The sequence below is a fragment of the Lissotriton vulgaris genome, chromosome 3_1, assembly GCF_964263255.1.
Source record: "Lissotriton vulgaris chromosome 3_1, aLisVul1.2, whole genome shotgun sequence".
Lineage (NCBI taxonomy): Eukaryota > Metazoa > Chordata > Amphibia > Caudata > Salamandridae > Lissotriton > Lissotriton vulgaris.
Window position 1 is genome coordinate 349484515 of NC_141689.1, and position 18879 is coordinate 349503393.

Genomic DNA, 18879 nt, shown 5'->3' on the forward strand with positions numbered 1-18879 from the left:
TCCAAAATGTCACTCTGCTCACATAAATCTAAACACTTACCAGTAAAGTATCTTTAACATGTCGCAGTCCAGCCTAACCACAAATCCATTGTTCAAAAATCCTTTATTGTCACAATCAACTTCATTTGTCATGAAGTGAAGCCTCTCATATTGACCACTGCAAGAATAAACATTGAATCATGAACTTTGAGTAGGGCCTCCTTAGGCCCCAATACATCACAAAGAATTACCACTTAGGCGTCTCCTAAAGTTTAGTTCGTTGTTATCTTACTTTTCTCCTGGTTTTTTGTCATGGATGTAGCTGACGAAGGTTGTTTCTTTTCATCTGACTCTTTGCTGGTGAAGGAATACTGGTTACTGATTCCCCTAGAGACTGTCATGGATATTTTTCTGCAACTCATCCTATTGATCAGTTAATTGTCTTTGCATTTATATTTAATTTCACACCTGTACAAACGTATATTTGAAATTGTCATAGTGACCTATAATGATAATTGTGCACCCCTTTCCCTTGTTACTCTACTGTTATTATCATGCATCATGTTACAAAAACACTGAGCTTGAATAATACTTCTCTCATGAAGTCAGATGCCTACTCATTAGAAATGATTAATTCCCCTCACCTTATCAAAAAATGTACGTAATAATTACAAACACAAGTTATTCATGTGCTACCCCAAAACACTGAACACAGATTACTGCTATTGTTCTTTGGGGGGGGTGGGTGTTACTCCCTGTGACTGTAGTTCCTCAAGTACCTTGTGTGAATCTCCAAATGTCTAAAGTTCTATATGGTCAGAAAGTGACCATCTCCCCCTCCTCCTCTATCAAGACTTAAGTTGAAGCTTCTCTCATTATCTCTATGAATGACAAAATAATTACCCAGTGGCACACACACACAAAAGGTGAGCAGGACCAAGACTCATTGTCATATGGCTGGACCTAATTTGAGATGCTATAGTGGGCAAAACAATGATGTGTTGGAATGCTACTCCAAACAATTGTCAGTGGTAAGACTTATTACAATCTTTCCTTCCATCACCTTTTGTGTGTTTTTTAATGTGATGCCTTAAGTGGCCTAGGGTATGCTCAGGTGTGGGTCCCTAGCTCCCTGTGCCGCGAGAACCAAGCTGCACTCGACTGAAAAGGCCCAATGAAGACAAAGTCATCTTGAGTTGCTTGTGATCTGGTTCAGAGAGGACCTGGCTTGGCAGTTGGGGCTGGACTGTTCCTACTGGAGCAGGAACAATATTTATTTACATCTGGCTATTTACATCTGGCTGGGTCTAATCTCATGTGGCGTGGTGGACAAACTAACAATGAGTTGGAATGCTACCCCGAGCAATTGTCAGTGGCTAGTCTTATTTCAAGCATTTCTCCCACCACCATTTGTTTATTTGATGCTTATATATATGGCAAGTCACTCCTCTTCTAAAAAAGCAGTAGCTGTCCCTGAAGACAAGAACAACTTGTGACCTGTTACCCATCTACTGTTCCTTGCGAAATCCCTTGACAGTATTATGAAGACTCAGCTGAAATAATTTCATAAAACAAGCAATTTTACAACCTTCAATAGTTCATTAGTGCTGGAGCATTTTCATACTGGGCGTGCTGCCATCGCTAAATGTATAGGGATTCTAAAAAATGCAAGCATCACACATCCTAGTGTCACAAAGGAGCCACACCCAATCAGCAAGAAAGTGGCAAGGGTGTAGTGTGTAGCTGGTGTTGCATTTTGCAGCACACTGTCACAAATATATTACTAAAGTGGAGTGTGGTAGCACACTACCACCACTAAATTTGGACAGAGAGTTTTATTGATAAAACTATATAGCACACAACAATGATGTGTGAAAAAATCAGTTTCATCAAATAGTTGTCATTTGTGCATCACCAAATAAAGAGTCTTGATTTGTTTTGATCCTATTAAAGTCTTTGTTTCCATCACACTTCAGAATTATAAAGAAAGCACTTCATGTGTGCTTTCCTAACTGTTTATTTGGAAAAATTTGTACAGTTAATTTATAGGTATTTGATTTTTGTTTGGTTACAAGATAACAACATTCTACTGCCTTTCCTTTCACACCAGAAAGAATGTCACATAGTTCACTTTACAAAGAGTACGGGACTGACATTTGATGCTTGTTCGCCTTCAGAAATCCAGTATGGTTATTTGGGGGAGGGGGCACTACACCCACTCCCACACACACACACACCGCTTCTTCCAGCACCTATGACTTCAGAGCTGTATTTAGTACTCTGACCACTGTGTTGAATGTAGATGATGACAGAGAGGCAGATGAGAGCCGAGAGTGAACCGAACAGCATTTGTATTTCTTGGTTGTCATATTTTTGTCTTGCCTAAGCAATTGTACAGCGCTCTGATACCCTACTAGGGTCAAGTTCGTGCTATATAAAACTTCATAAATAAATAAATTATGCATGCCTGATAATGATGACTTGTGTACTCTCATTCTCTTAATCCTTCTCCTCTACTTAAATACTTCCAAGATCAAATGGGTTTGGATTGAACAGTCTTGAGATGCTCCCACTACTACCTCAAAAACCATCATTAACATATGAAACTTTGCAATACTCTATCTTATCAGTCTGCACACAAATAATCAGTGCCTTGGTGTTACAATCCATCTATTAGCATTAACCTTTACATTGAATCAGTTGGCCCCATACTAAGACATTCTTAAGATGCTTGTCGGTCCAAAATATTTACACACCACCTCATCCTGAACCCAAATTAAAATCAAATTTTTGTTTATTTCCTGCTAAAGAAGCTCCTTCCTTAAGCAGTCATAGTTGGCTTCCCTTATGTTCTGGATTGTAAGACTACAATGATCCAAAGCACCATCTCCCTTGAATTAACCCTCAATAACAAAAGAAATCTACAAGTTCATATTGACACCGAAGTTGAAAGCGTCCAGGACCAACTCAGACTCATTTAAGGGATTAAATACTTCATGACAAAATCAGATTTTAAAACTGAAATCTATTTCCTAGTCCTACTGAGGTTAGATGATAGCAACACTTTACTTATTCATTAGAGGCTGTTGCAGGGATGCAGCTTGGGAGATTGTGAAAGAGTACGGCTAGAACTGGCCAGGTTGGCATGATCATGTAAGTGTGGAACAAATAAAGAGGAGAGAATACATGTTTAACTTATATAACATGAAACAAAGCAAACGTTCAAGAGGACGTATGACTTAAGGATGACCCCATGTTAGGGCGGTAGGGTATATATTAATCTTTTAAAACGGATGTTGTCATCTATCCAGATCTCTTTCTCACTGTGCTAAAGCATTTCCACTGAACTGAAATGAACAGAAGTGAACCAAACCTCTGACTATTTGTCAGGTTTTGCACTAACCTTGTGCCCAAGATCCAATGGAGCCAATGGAAGTGATATTCTTTTCTCTCACTCACCATCCCGACCACTGACCACATAAACAAGAACATGAAAGCCAATGTTTCAAATGGGAAATGGGAATCGGATATTAGAGAAAACATAGCTGTCATCGCTCATGTCTGGGTTTATGGAACACTTCAGGTTATACTGGATCTCTGCAAGACAAAGAGACACCTTAAGTAAGTTATCAATACAAAAAACAAGAATCCAGCAGGGAGAATTATAAAAACAGAAAAACTCCACGGGAAAAAAGAAAGGAAAGAAAAATGCTGTTTTTCTTAATAAACCCTCAACCACCACGGTGGTATGCTTCATCATTGGGGTTCATCCCGATCCGCTGCTGATCAGGGCGTGCTGCGACCTAATGAATACGTGCGAGCACTTAAAGGTGTTATAAAATAATAAAGACAATGGTGTGGGAGGGGAGTCGAGGGAAGGTGCTAAGCTAGTTTAAAAATACCAGACTAGTAGGTCTCTTTACTTTATTCCTGCCTCTAGTCGGTCTGGTTTAAAATCAGGGGTTGGTATAGAAAACGTAGGTTATGATGTGTCTACTTTCTCAGGTCAACATGTTTCGAGCCTTGCCCCTATTCGCTCTTTGTCAGGAGCATAGGAACTTAGTTCCTTTTGGTACCACTCCTTAGTGTCCCTCAATAGGAACGCTTAAATTCGAATGCCATGCTAAATCACACAACATACATACGAAGATCACCGATTGGTGTTGTGTCACTGAGTATATTTTCGTCATTGCATTTATTTATTTAATATACGTCATGATCACTCCAAGGGAGGAGGGGGTCCTGTAGTCACACCTTCGTCAAGGCAGACCCTCGGCCGCTGTATCTGCTCTCCTCACCTAGGGACCGCATCTTAAGTAATTTGTCATTGAAACACTGAACATTACTGTAATTGTAACATAATATACCTTAGTCATATATTTGTATAACCAACTCTCTATATTTTGGCAGGGTAATGGTAATTCCTGAAAGCTGAATATAAAGAGGAATTATCTGGCGTCTGTCTTTATAGATACATAGCACCTGACATTATTTCCATAGCGATTTTCCACCACCACTGCTGTGAGCCAAAAACATTAGGAACATTTTCTGGGAGCAACTGAAGACCCACACATCACCAGTTATCAATAGGTCCACTCAACCAGATTGTAGAAAAAGGTCTGTCTTCCAGTTTGATTAGACACAAACTCCTATTTTCTATCTGAAAGCCCTTCCAACTAATAAAGTCTTTAGGGAATTTTTGATATATATCATCTACATTCCTTGCCAACTGGAACAACTCTAATCACAGGTCTCATAATTGTTGAATAGATTGCAAATAAACAGTTATCTAATTAACATCCCACACCTGAAGATCAGCTAAAAAAGGGCATTTATACTACAGCCACAAACTGACAGGCTGCTGAAATCTGTGGGTATATTGCACCTTTGTATTAACCCTACAAAATGTTCCTATCCTGCAAGAAAGACTTCCCTTTTAATGATTTACTAGCCAGAGAAAAGAAGGGCACATTGCCTTGAAGTTCTGAAGGGTTCCATATCCAGGTTTCCTCTATATTTAAGTTCATGTAACCCACCTCAGATGGGTTAACGAACTTTCTTTCCCCCAACATGCATACCCAAAATCATTCCAGACCCAGGCTATCTAAAACATTCTAGGATTCTATGTTATGTTATGTGTATTTGTAAATCACCTGTTAGGGAATGCTGAGCAGCTGTGTGTGCCTAGCCCTGCCTATGATAGGTTTGTTTCAGAAAAGCCAGGTCTTTAGCTTCTTCAGAGAGGAGGAGTCTCTGATGGCAAACGATGATAAAAAGTTACAAATTGTGGTGTTCTCTACCACCACAATTGCAACTTATCTGCCCTAACCTTTGATTCCCATTGGTGTCGTGTACCGTACGGTTCTGTTCATTTTTCTGCAGCATTTATGTGTCAGCTTCAGTTCTTTACCTTGCTGTAGTAATTATTGAAACAACATGTTGCTTATCGATCAAATTGTTATGGGGCCTTAACTTGGCATTGTGGTATATTTTCCAATGGAACATGTAAATGTCACATTCATTTAGAACTAGGTGAGTTAAGACTGTCTGTAAGGGAATGTTTAGTTTTTAAATAGTGTGGGCAGCGAGCTGCCTGAGGAGCATTGGCTAGAATGTTTGTTTTAATGTAGTACTTAAGAATAAACAATTGAGGATATTCATTCACTCCTAGACTATCTTCATTTGGTGAATCTAACCATTTTACAGGCATGGTAAGTTATTCGCTGTTCATTAGATCTATTGGCTTATGCTCTCCAGTAGTTTTACGGATAATTTACACGTCTAATAAATGAGAAGTATTTTTCCTTTAAGCCTTTTAGCACAGCACTGAGATTTTCTACCCCTTACTCTTGGTTCATTTTTATCACACTTTATAACTCTCTACGGGATTATAGAGATGTATTCAGTAAGGCAACTGGAGGCATTCATAGAAAAATCATATTCTTCTGGAGCTCCGAATCCTGCAATTGCTCATTGGATGAACACACTACTACCTCCAAGATACCCAGGAGTGCTGATCACCTGTTCCACTCTCTTCTTAATCCACCAGGGGGACCTTCTCTAAGCATTATGGTCCACCTGGTCTGCAAACCTGCAACCCTTTTGGATGATGACACTATGCTGAAGCTCTGCATCAGTATGCAAAGACTTTAGGAGCCAGAGGGTGAGAGAAGAGATGTGGTAGGAAAACAAGAAGCCAATAGCTGCTCATAATGTGTAGTGTGTGAGGTATGGGTAGGGAAATGTTAAGAAGGATATTATGGTTCAGAGATGCTGCAAACAGAATTTGTTTCTAATGAAGAAACTAGGCTTCAGTAGAAAAACCTTCTGGAATTCTTTCTCAAATGCAAGGGCATCACATTCAACAGTGAATTTTAGGGGTTCCGGTTTGCATTTTATCCATAACATCCCTCATTCAATTTGTCCTATCCACAATCACTTTTCTTTCTGTAAATCTCTGAAAAATGCTAGTTCCTCTCTCTAAGTGCCACCTTTTGTCCTACTAGCACTCATCTCCTGGTGCCAAGATAAACTGCTGAGTATCACATGGGCTTTACAAATTCTCTTTCATCATCCTCATCATTTGTCAAGTTCTTTCAGACTCCTGCTTCCGAACGTAGGATCAGGGGCACTGGTAGTAGTAGTTCTGCTCGAGTTCAGCAGGTGAATGAGCAATAAAGATGTTTTAACATTTTTTTTGACACATTTGTGGTATGTTCAAAGGCAGAGGTCAAATGTCAGGCAATCTCTTCTAACAACTTGCTGCTAATTCTTTTAACATGAAGATTGGGGTTTACTTCTCTCTCTTTTACTGCAAAGATAGAGCATTTTGTAGGAAGAACTATCTGATAATCTTGCTGGGGTACAGAGAGTGTAAAAGGAAAGGCTGTGGGATCGCAGTTTTTTTTCTAAGACACAACAAAATTTAAATACTGGTAAATAAACTACAAATAATTTGAAAATATATTAGCAAATAAGGAAGCACAAATGAAGTAAATTTTTTGTAATTCATAAGTTTGATGAGAACAAATATTTCAATAAGCTCAAACCAAGTCAAGACACTTTACTTGTCGACGATAAATATTTCCTGAAACTCGACTTTCACACAGTATTGTTTCCCTCGTATGGTTTTGTCGTTAAACTGCATATTAGTGTGAATTTTTGAAAAAATGTGCTGTCTGTAACAGTAATTGTTTTGTGACAGTATGCTCCTAAATGCACCACCGCTACGTACTACTCTTCTGCTGAATGGACGTAGCTCATTTGCGATACTTATTTTGCGTACTGTTTAGATTTTTCACAATCCATATGACTTCAGTGATGTAACAATGATGGCCGCAACCCACTATGTAAATTGTTCTAGCACCACTGTGCACAGTACTGCAGTTAGGAGGGGGGTGTATTTTGAAATATTCTTAGTTTCTTTAAGGAACTAACATTTGTACTGCCTTTTATCAGAGATAGACATAGGAAATTTGAATAAAGAGGATAAAGGAGAAACAGACAATTCATCTTCTTAAATGTGGTAAAATATTTCTATATCATGGTAATTGAGTCAATATTTGTTTCTTATTTTGGCTCCATAGACCAATGATTCTGTCTGTCTGTCTGAATCCATTAGTATGGCAGTACCTCCTGCTAACCGTCAAAGTTTCTAGCCAGCTCTGGACAGTGCACACATAGCATGATACCCATGTCCAAAGGAAATATGGCTGTTGGACTTGGGTCCAAAGGCCAAAAGCCAAACCCTGCACCACTGACCTGTAGTTCCTGCAGCAACGGTATGGCTTTGACTATGTTTAGCAGCCTCTAAGAATAGGACATCAACCACAGAATCCTTGATTTCAGAGACCTTTTTATTTATTTTTAAAATTGTTTATTTTTTGTTTGTTTTTCTTCAAATGAAAGGGTTATCAATACAAGTGAAAAAAACTGTTTTGGTACTCTAATCTCATAACCTTATTTGGACCTCTCATACACCACTTAGGTGGTTGTGTCGTCCTGTTCCTCTCACTTGGGTTCCTCTGAATCTTTCAGCGACATAAGTTCAGGAATGACGCTTGAAACATTTGCATTGGGTAATGACCTCCAGATCCAAATTATCAGTCATGACAGCCAATCTTATTGTAGTGGTTTTCAAACTGATTGACGAGTGCACCATAGAAAATAACAACTGCCTCTGCCAATTAGATTTGTTTTCCAATTAAAATCAATTCTCAAACCACAAAGTTTTCAAACTATTCTTGAACTCAGTTCTCAAGATATGCTAACGATGAACTCTTTGAAACCCACTCAATAGCTTTCGGTATCTTAAACTGCAGAATGAAGAGACATAAAAGCACAACAGTGGCCTGTCCTGAGCAGTTATATCTTCATGCCGGGTTTGGTGTAGTTCCATTCAGCAGTGTGCTGTAGCAGAAAGAAACACTGTCTGTTGGACTTGAAATAGAAAATGCTATTTCTAGACCATCCCAAATATTCCCATCCCCATTCACAATCTGTACGTAATGAAGACAGTGAGCTGGATATACCAATGACTTGCACATTTTGTGCATATTCGTGAAACCGCACCAATTTATTAGCACATAAAAAAACAATGTTTCCAACTTTATCTTTATACTAAGCATGTCAAAAAACAAAAGTAAGTAACTGCCAAGCCATGTCTTCCCAGGACCGGAAACAAGTGCATTCCAGCCGTCTTCAGCCCGGCTTGCTTGAATCCAGTGGCAAAGTGAGCAAGGGACTCACGTCTGAGCATACCCTGCCACACTTACTTACACTGGCTTGGCAGTTCGGGCTGGACTGTTCCCATGAGGGCACAGGTTCAGACTGATTTGCATATAGCCATGTCTGAACTGGGGTGGCAGAGTGGGCTAAAGAACGGTGATGGATTAAACCCAGATCTTTTGACTGGGTGTGAGTGTTTGATTGGCTCAGATGCTCCGTCCATTACTACCCCCTTTTGTACCGCTTTTGGCCGCCATAAGTGTGGCAGGGTATGCTCAGACGTGGGTCCCTTGCTCACTTTGCCACTGGATTCAAGCAAGCCGGGCTGAAGACGGCTGGAATGCCAGAAACCGGTCCTCGGAAGCTTGTTTCAGGTCCAGGGAAGGCATGGCTTGGCAGTTCGAGCTGGACTGTTCCCATGAGGCACAGGGTCAGACTGATTTGCATATAGCCATGTCTGAACTGGGGTGGCAGAGTGGGCTAAAGAACAGTGATGGATTAAACCCAGATCTTTTGACTAGGTGTGAGTGTTTGATTGGTTCAGATGCTCCGTCCATTACCACCCCCTTTTGTACCGCTTTTGGCCGCCATTAGTGTGGCAGGGTATGCTCAGACGTGAGTCTCTTGCTCACTTTGCCACTGGATTCAAGCAAGCCGAGCTGAAGACGGCTGGAATGCCAGAAACCGGTCCTCAGAAGCTTGTTTCCAGTCCAGGGAAGGCATGGCTTGGCAGTTCGGGCTGGACTGTTCCCATGAGGCACAGGGTCAGACTGATTTGCATATAGCCATGTCTGAACTGGGGTGGCAGAGTGGGCTAAAGAAAGGTGATGGATTAAACCCAGATCTTTTGACTGGGTGTGAGTGTTTGATTGGTTCAGATCCTCCGTCCATTACCACCCCCTTTTGTACCGCTTTTGGCCACCATGAGTGTGGCAGGGTATGCTCAGTCGTAAGTCCCTTGCTCACTTTGCCACTGGATTCAAGCAAGCCGGGCTGAAGACGGCTGGAATGCCAGAAACCGGTCCTCTGAAGTTTGTTTCCGGTCCAGGGAAGGCATGGCTTGGCAGTTCGGGCTGGACTGTTCCCATGAGGCACAGGGTCAGACTGATTTGCATATAGCCATGTCTGAACTGGGGTGGCAGAGTGGGCTAAAGAACGGTGATAGATTAAACCCAGATCTTTTGACTGGGTGTGAGTGTTTGATTGGTTCAGATGCTCCGGCCATTACCACCCCCTTTTGTACCGAATGGATATTCCAGCAGCCAAGATTGAATATGGTGGACCAGCGGCAGCAAATCTTGGTTTCTCCACGAGTCATAAATGTGTGTCGCCTCAACGTAAAGCAGTGTGTCTGGCATTGAAAAAAAAAGCCAAAAAGGATTGTTTTTGTATATACTGAATTTACGAGACGTGTAATGATTGAGTGTTCTGTTTAGATGTTATATAGTCTCTCATGCATTGCAGTGGAACCACTTCCTAGAAGGTGAATTCATAGGTCAAACAGCTGATCCTTCTCTGGGCTGATGTGATATAAGATTAATGCTCTCTCAAAGTAAAGTCTGAAAGGAACCCAAACAAGTCAATGGTTAAAGGGGCTGACCCAAAGCCCACTCTACATGTTTGAGAAGTAATACATCTTGCAAAGAGTTGCACTGCCGAGCCAGACTAAAAAACCACTGATACTGTAAGGGTGACAAACTAAAAGAAGGTTGACATATAAGGAAGTAGGGTTATATTTTGGGGCTTCAAATAAAATAACATTTGTTTTGTGCTTATTTTCCAATAGTGCTAAAATTGCAAAGTGTACTTTTTGAAAAGGAAAATATAACACGAACGAAGCTATGATCTTTGTACCTTACATGAGTGGTTAGGAGACTAAAAACAAGATTGTGCACCTCAAATGGTGAGCACACAAATACATGTCACACACATGTTGTAGGCACAGGGAGAATAAGTGATTTGCCCAGAATCACACAATGTTGAGTCACGTGCCCAGGCTGGGATTCAAACCTGGGTCCCCTGGTTCAAAGGCGGCAGCTCTTGATGCTTGGCCACATCTTATCTCACGTCCCTCCTGTGTCTCTCCATGCCTGAATTAAAACATTCTGCTGTCCATAGGTACAATTTTATAAAAGCAGTTATTCCACCATATCAATCATTGTTTGTTGGGGCGTGGCTAACTGGCCAAGATGGTGGTCGCACTTTGAAGTGGCTCCGCATCGAGGCCCGATTATCCGCTGATAGCTTCCAGCCACTGCTGCCATCGAAACTGCATACCTGGCACCACGCGCAGCTGGTGCCGTTGAGCAGAGGAGGGGCGACTTTCGGAGCAAATGAGAAAAGCCAGGAAGCTACTGGAGTTCTACTCTGGAGCTGCGCACCCAGCAGACTACAGCCATTTTGTCGTGGCAGGGCAAGTCGACTGGTGAACACTGCACAATGCTGGAGCCGTTGGGTGTCGGAGCAGACAACGGCGAGGTGGTCACCCGAATATCCAAGCATCTGGTCAGTGGTGAGCAGCGCAAGCATCAGGTAGTGCGCAAGTCATGGGAAAACCGTGCTGCTACACAATAGACTGTCCCGCACCATAGCAGCCCATGTACGCGAAAGCGCACTGTTCCTACCCTGCATGCCTGTGAGTGTCCCAGGGCCTATATAGAGCATAGGCCCCCTCGCAGGTGACCCGTATGAGCACCTGGGGGCATGCCCAGCTGGAGACGAGATGCGGAAGGACGAATCTCCCTGCGGTGATGAGACCCCTGGTGATGTGACGCCCAGGCCGCTGTTAGAATGTGAGCTGTGTCCCCCTGGTATGGGCGAGAACTGGTGATGCATCGTGCCGCATTGAAAATCACCCGAAAAGGTCCGGAGGCTGTATTGAGCCAATGTCTGCCTGCGATTAAAATCATTAGGTGTGCAAGAGCGGGCAAACGCCAGGCCCAGTGAATCAGTGCTACACCGCCGCTCTCAATACCTGTGACACCAACGCAGCGGATTTATCTGACCAGCTCTGCATTCGCCTTGAGCAGTGCAGTCACAGTAAAGACCTGTGTGGAGGTCCAGGAAGATGCGGGGGCAGTGGACTTGGTATGCAGTCACCTACAATAGCACAGCATACCACAACACATCCTCGCAAGCGATAGACACCCGGTAGCAGAGTCTGGTACATGTGGGAAGACGCTGCAGCCCAATCTGGTCGGGCGTTGGTGGTTGCGCCTGGAACCCAGGTGCGTGCTGCGCAGCGAAGGCAAGTGCATAATGTGTTAACAAATCGTGGGTCCTCATTGAAGACGAGAGCCCAAGAGGAAGGTACCCTAAGCAGCGATCGCGGGACGGTATGCAACACATCACAACAACGTCAGTGAAATAGTACCCACTACTCCCGCAGTGTAAAGCGGGGCAGCCCGGAGGCTGCACGAGCCTAGGCCAAACTATAGGTGCTACACTTGGAGGTTAAGATACCTGGTGCGCCAGCTGGGCTCTGCGCTCCCACTTGCATATAGTGAGTTATATCGCCCAACCCACAGCAACAAGAACCAGAGTGAAAAAGTATGGGTGGGCCCTGCCTTGCAACCCCAATAGCTGATCGTAGAGGTAACCACAACATGCACTAGCGTATTGTGACAGCCCATGCTGCACGAGTTCTTCCACCTGAATAGTGGGTGCCCTACGAGACAAGAAATACCAAAGCTCCACAGCGTGCGTAAACACTGCGATTCAGCCTGATCTGATACCAAAGACATGCATAGCTTGCGTATTGTAAAAGGAGGGGTAGACAGCGAGCAGGAACGGGCATGGCTGCATCGCAGCCAGGGACAACCGCTAAACAGCCAGAACAAGAGCATGAGGCAGCGGAATCATCAAAAGCCACCATGCTGGAATCCAAGATAGATTCAGTACTCCCAAGCAGTGACACAGATCGGACTCTTCCTGACACAAACTCGTACGTCCCTGGAAGGGCACATAGACTCGATCACATCGGACTTTACACTACTACATGCGGATCACCGTAAGTTAGCAGGAAGAGTCAATGAAATGGAGGCAGAACTAGAAGAAATCCTCCCAAGCACCAAAGCTGTGACCACCAAGGTATGAGAGCTCACCACGCGTTTGCATACGCTGAAGCGTAGAATGGATGATGCTGAAAGACGCTCCCATCGCAATATCGTCCGCATTGTGGGCCTGCCTGAGGGAACGGAGGGACGTGATGCAGTGGCCTACACAGAGGAATCGCTGAAATACCTGATGCCAGCATACACGCTTTTCACCTTCTTTGCAGTAGAAAGAGCACAGAGAACTTTAAAGATCGAGATGCATTTCTTCGGGAGGTACTAAAGATGGAGGAGGTCATGGTATTTACCTCATCAGTCCTTTTCTTCCCGGACCTCGCCCTGGGAGTGCAGAAGCAAAGGAGCACATTCCTAGTGGTTAAGAAACTAATGCAGGAATTGGACATCAAACAGTCCCTTCTATTGCCGGACCATTTACGAGTAGTTATGCATGGCTACACTCAATTCTTTAGCACAGCAGAAGAGGCGTGGGACTGGCTGGAAGCTGTGGGGCACCACACCTCACCAAACAGATGGCAAAGCAGCAGCGGTAATGACCCCGGCACAACCAGAAACAGGAGAAGGTATCTTGCATGACACGAGAGAGCCCCAACGCAGCTTCGAGCAGTGCCCAACCTAGAGCAAGTGCTACAGGAGCAGTGGGATGCCCTACAAACAGCGGCCACTATGTGGAATTGTCAAGCCAGCAGAGACACAGATGGCTCTTCTGAAAGATCCCTCAGTGAGGGCAGTTCATCCATAATGTGGCCCAACGCTGAGGACTCACAACTGCACCCAGCAGTGACACCCCAAACATCAGACAATCTGATGTGATGCCTAATAGAGTTGTCATATTGTTAAAATGTATAGTTGAATACGCATAAGTATTCATTACCACCCCAACATATGTGCACACGACGCACTATAACCTGTACTCATGTTCCATAACAACGGGTCCTGCTCGCCCCCAGCAAAATTTTGGAATGATATACGATGGCAGATACACAGTGTGCTCATTTAAACATGAACATTGGGGCCAACCACGTGCCCATCTCCTGTAGGCTCAACCCGCTTTCCCCTCACTAAAAGTTGCACGGCTCAAACTGCTGTAAGCTGCCATATGGCGCTGTTTGTTGTTTGGGCAGACACGTTGTCCCTCTGCTCTACCCCAGTTACAAGTTGTATTGTTTGCTCCCCTGCTGGGTGCATCACACGCCACATTTAAGCAGCCGCGATTAGCGCTGATGCAACAGGCATTTAGCACGCAAACCCATAACTGCCATCCGCACTCGATGCGCCGTGCCCCACACATGAACTATTAACCTATACAACTGACACATGCCACCCACCAACATAATTACTTGGAATGTTAGAGGAATGCACACACCAGCATGTCGGTATGAAATCTATGCATACCTCATAAGACATGCAGCCCAAATAGCACTATTGCAGAAGACACAAATTTCACAGCCAGAGATCCGCAGATTGCAGCACAGATGGAAGGGTCAAATACTCACCACAGGCTACTCCTCATATGCCAGCCAGAGGAGCTCTGATATGGGTCCAGCGAGGAGCCCAATATATACCAGAGGCAACAGAAATAGATATACATGGACGCTTCGTGCTGTCGAAAGGCAACTAATACTGGGTTCCATATATGCCCCCAATAAGGAGCAGGGAGCCTTCTGGCACACACTAGTCAAGATTTTGTCACATTGTCATGTATCCTCTGGTTGTTAGGGTGCAACTTCAACGCGGTGCTGGACACCAATTTGGATAGGTCCTCCCCACCATTGCAGCAAATTGCTGCCACATCCAACGCCAGGATACTAGGGGAGTGGCCGTGACATTGGGGTCTGGTAGACATGTGGAGAACACAGAACCCACAGACATGCCTCTATTCCTTCTTCTCACATTGAAATGGATTACATGTCCTGATAGATCGTTTCGTGGGGAACACAGTACTTCTGGCAGACTGCACCAATATAGACTACCTTGGCCATACACATTCAGACTTTAACCGCCACACAACTGCAAGGGGACGATGCAGAACTCACCACCCAACTGTGGAGGCTCTGGCCTTTAGCGTTGGAACACCCCCCTTCAGGGCCTCGGTGGGCGCAGCAATAGACACTTCAAAACTAATGTGAGATCGGGCCCTGAAGCAAGTCTGTTATGGGATGCGTGCAAAGCCGTAATTAGAGGGCAATGTCTAGGACTTAACTGGAGTATTCATCGCCAGTTCGACAGTTCGGCAAAGTACATCAAAGACACGCTTGCCAGCTTAAAAAACAACTTAGCACACAATACTGGCACTCAACAGGCGCTGGACGACGAGAGACAAAAGCATGCTGAGGTCATTGAGAAGCTGTGTTGCTTAAACTATGCTGCACACGTGACACACACACATGCGGCACAGATAGTACGGGCACACTGCTAGCAGGGCTAATCAGACAAGAGGACACACAACCTGTTTTGCAGCTGAGATCCATGTCAGGGCAACTACTGACTCGTCAATATGACATTCATTGTGAGTTTACCACCCAGTATGCCAGGGTGTACAGATCAGTCATTCATGTAGTGCCAACAGCATTAGAATCCTTCCTATCCCCACTCATTATGCCTGCGGTGTGCGCTGGGCAGAGAGCCAAACTTGATGGACCAATTTGGCTTGTGGAGGTGCAGCAGGCAATACAGGCATTAGCCACGGGTAAAGCGCCTGGCCCTGACAGGCTGACAGCCGAATACTACAAGGTGTACCAGTCAGCTTTTACTCCGCAGCTACTCTCATTATACCACAGTTCGCAGGAAGCATCCGTATTACTGGAGACACTTCGCGAGTCCTTGCTCGTCTCGCTGCCTAAACCAGACAGGAATGAGAACTGATGCGCTTGTATAGTCTGTGAGCATTATTAAATACAGATTACAAGATACTAGCCAAAATACTGGCAAGCCGTCTGGCCCCAATAGTGCTGCACCTGATGCATGCAGACAAAAACAGGTTTGTACCTGCCCGTTGTACGCCACTGAACCTAAGTCGCTTCTTCAGAGTAGCTCACTACTAGAGGGAGTGCTGGGCACACTCACGCTGCCTAGTACTTGACCTAGAGAAAGAGTTTGATACGCTAAAGTGGGATTTCCTATTCGCTGCGTAAAGCAAATATGGCCTGGGTGCCAACTTCCTAGGTCGGGTGAAACTGTTGTATACTCAGCCTACTGCCGGAGTCAAGACATGCCCATATATATCTCAGCCAATCCCAATCAAGTGCGGCACACTGCAGGGTTGACTGCTCTCCCCGCTTTTGTTTTTGCTGGCCATGAAGCCACTGACCGAGCCTTTGCGCAGGACAAAAGAAGATTGGGTCTCCCCTAGGGAGACGGCACACATGCAGTCTCTTTATAAGTGGATGACCTGACCTGTTGATATGTCTCCAGGATATTAGGAAACTATGCAAAACGATAAAGAGAGTGCTGTCAGAGTTCGCCTCCCTATCAGGACTTCAAGTAAACTGGGAGAAGTCATGCCTGTACTCCTTCGCTGAGTTAACTCCTGACCCGATGATGTTGATCAACAACACATCGGTACACTGGCAGCAGGCAGCATTCCAATACCTCGGAATTCGAATCTACAGAAAACCGAAGGACCTCTTGGAGGGAAACCTCGTACGTGCTATGACAGCAGTCAGGTCACAGATTACATTTTGTCGCACCCTTCCACTGACTATAATGGGCCGAAACGCTGTCCTGAAAATGGTGGTGCTCCCAAGGCTACTCTACCACTTTACGAACTTACTCTTATATGCCAAGCCAGCACTTTTCCGTATGTTCGAACGAGATATGCGACAGTTTATATGGCACAGCACATATAGCAGGTTGTCACTGGCCAAACTGTACCTACCAACTAGCTGTGGAGGTCTTGCCCTGCCCAATATGGAGCATTACTATTTGGCAGCGCAGCTGCAGTGGGTGGCCCGGTTTATCGGTGATCTCTACCTTGCAGACACGGTTACGAGTCAAACAAGCTACCCCCAACCCCATATCATAGCACTATTTCACCTTGGAAGGACAAATGTAAATGTTTTTGTACTTGTATAGCGCACAGCTACCCGCAGTGGGTTTCCCGGCGCTTGTACGAATACCGCAAGGGAACCCTTCCTGGCTTTCCCTGTGAAGTGTCCACTCTTGGGCACCCCCATGGTGCAGACCAGGCATCCCTCGCGTTGTGGGGGCCGTTGTGGAGACTAAGCAAGCTATTGCCCAGAGTTGCAGCGTGGGACCCATGATCAGAATAGGCACTGAGGCGAGAATATCCGGTATGGGGAATTAATGAGCCAGAGACCCGCCGGGGCAGGAATCGAACCCTGGTCCCTGGCCAGAGCTCTGCATCGAGGTCTGCCTGCTCTTACCATTGAGCCACACTTCTCCACAAGAGCGGCACCTTCTCAGCTGTTGCCGACAGTAGCCTATACCTGTTTTCATCGCAGCCTGAAATCACAAAAACTATCATCCCGTACGTGCCCTCCCTGCCCTTGCTTGTTACGCCCAGGCAGCAACGAGCAATCACTGTGACAGAGTTCTGCTCGTGGAAGGAGTTGGGAATCCAAACCCTAGGAGACCTGTATCACGATAAGCAGCTGCTGCTGTTTGATATGCTTACCGAAAAATACAGCCTGTCGCACGGCCAATATCTACTTTGCCCTGACCCAGATGCTGCAGATATTGTGGGGTGATATAACGCAAGAGCCAATGACGCACTTGACAATTCAGTATCTGCATCTATTAGGCTCAAGCGACACCTCACCAGATGGATGGCAGAATCACTACAGACACATGCAGCACTCCCGTTGGTATCACTTAGGGCCCACAGGGACACCGACCTACAGCAGCCAAGCATCGAATGGGAATGGCAGGCTCTTCTAGAAGGATCCACGCATATTCCTCGGAATGTTTGATTCTGTCTCATTCAATACTTCATAACACAGAGAGCCTACATGACTCCACCTAAGATTAATCAATACTTTAACCGTAATGACGTCCAATGCCCCAGATATGTTATGTTATGTTATGTTAATTTCGATTTATATAGCGCCAAATCACCGACAGGTCTCTTAGCGCTTTCTTTGGGAACCCGTCCTGGCTTTCCCTGCGAGATAACCCCTACTGGGCATCCCCAAGGTGAAGACCAGGCATCCCATTGCGGTGGGCCGTAGTGGAGATTAAGCAAGCTATTGCCCAGAGTTGCAGAGTGTGAACCCATGATTCGAGTAGGCACCGAGGCGAGAATTATCAAGTCAGTGGACATTTTTGAGCTCAAGACCCTGCCGCGTCGGGAATTGAACCCTGGTCCCAGGTCTGACCTCTGCATCAGGGTCTGCCTTCTCTAACCAGTGAGCCAGTGGGCTGGTGGGAGATGTTCTTCTGCATATGGTATGGGCCTGCACTGCTTTAGACCCTCTTATTAGGAAACACTCACAAAGTTCTTAGCCCAGTGTCCTGGTCGCACAGTAGAGTGGACCTGGGAGTTATGCCTTTTGGGTCTCTATCAGAGGCCTAAAAAATATTAATTAATGACCAGTTTCATATACCTAGGACTCATTGTAGCCAAGCGACTCATTACCAGGTGCTGGAAGTCTGCTGAACCCCCAGCTATGTAGGCCTGGTTTCAATCTTTAATATGCTGGACCCAGGCGGTAAGCGTGGTGCTCCGTCGCAAAGACACTATAGGGCTGCATGCGTTGCTGTTGACAGCAGCATGGGATGCGATACTAACAGATTTCCGCAGCGCCAGGCAGGAAAATTTGGAAATGTAGGTGACCCCCTCAGAGATAGATGAGGTGCATGTGCAAACTAATGATACAGAGTGCATTAGACATCATGAAAAAGAGGGTTACAACCCTGGAAATTTGGAAGGCCCCAAACACTGTGCACCTCATGTACTTATCCAAGTTAATATATGATCATTTAATTAGCCATGGTTGGCACCATACAATCTTAATATGGGATCAATGTGCGGTTGTGTGGGAAGCGGTGTGTCGGGGAGGGCGGCGTTACACTGCAGCTGGCATATGCTGCTCCCCTAATATGTTGATTCAATGGGGCTTTACACTTATATTTCATTTGATAA

At 44.9% G+C, this 18879-nt stretch overlaps 1 protein-coding gene across 1 annotated transcript in view; it reads left to right on the forward strand.

Annotated features, from left to right (window-relative positions):
- Positions 1–18879, forward strand: part of OSMR (oncostatin M receptor) — a 410044-nt gene that overhangs the window by 386561 nt on the left and 4604 nt on the right. The window lies entirely within an intron of this gene.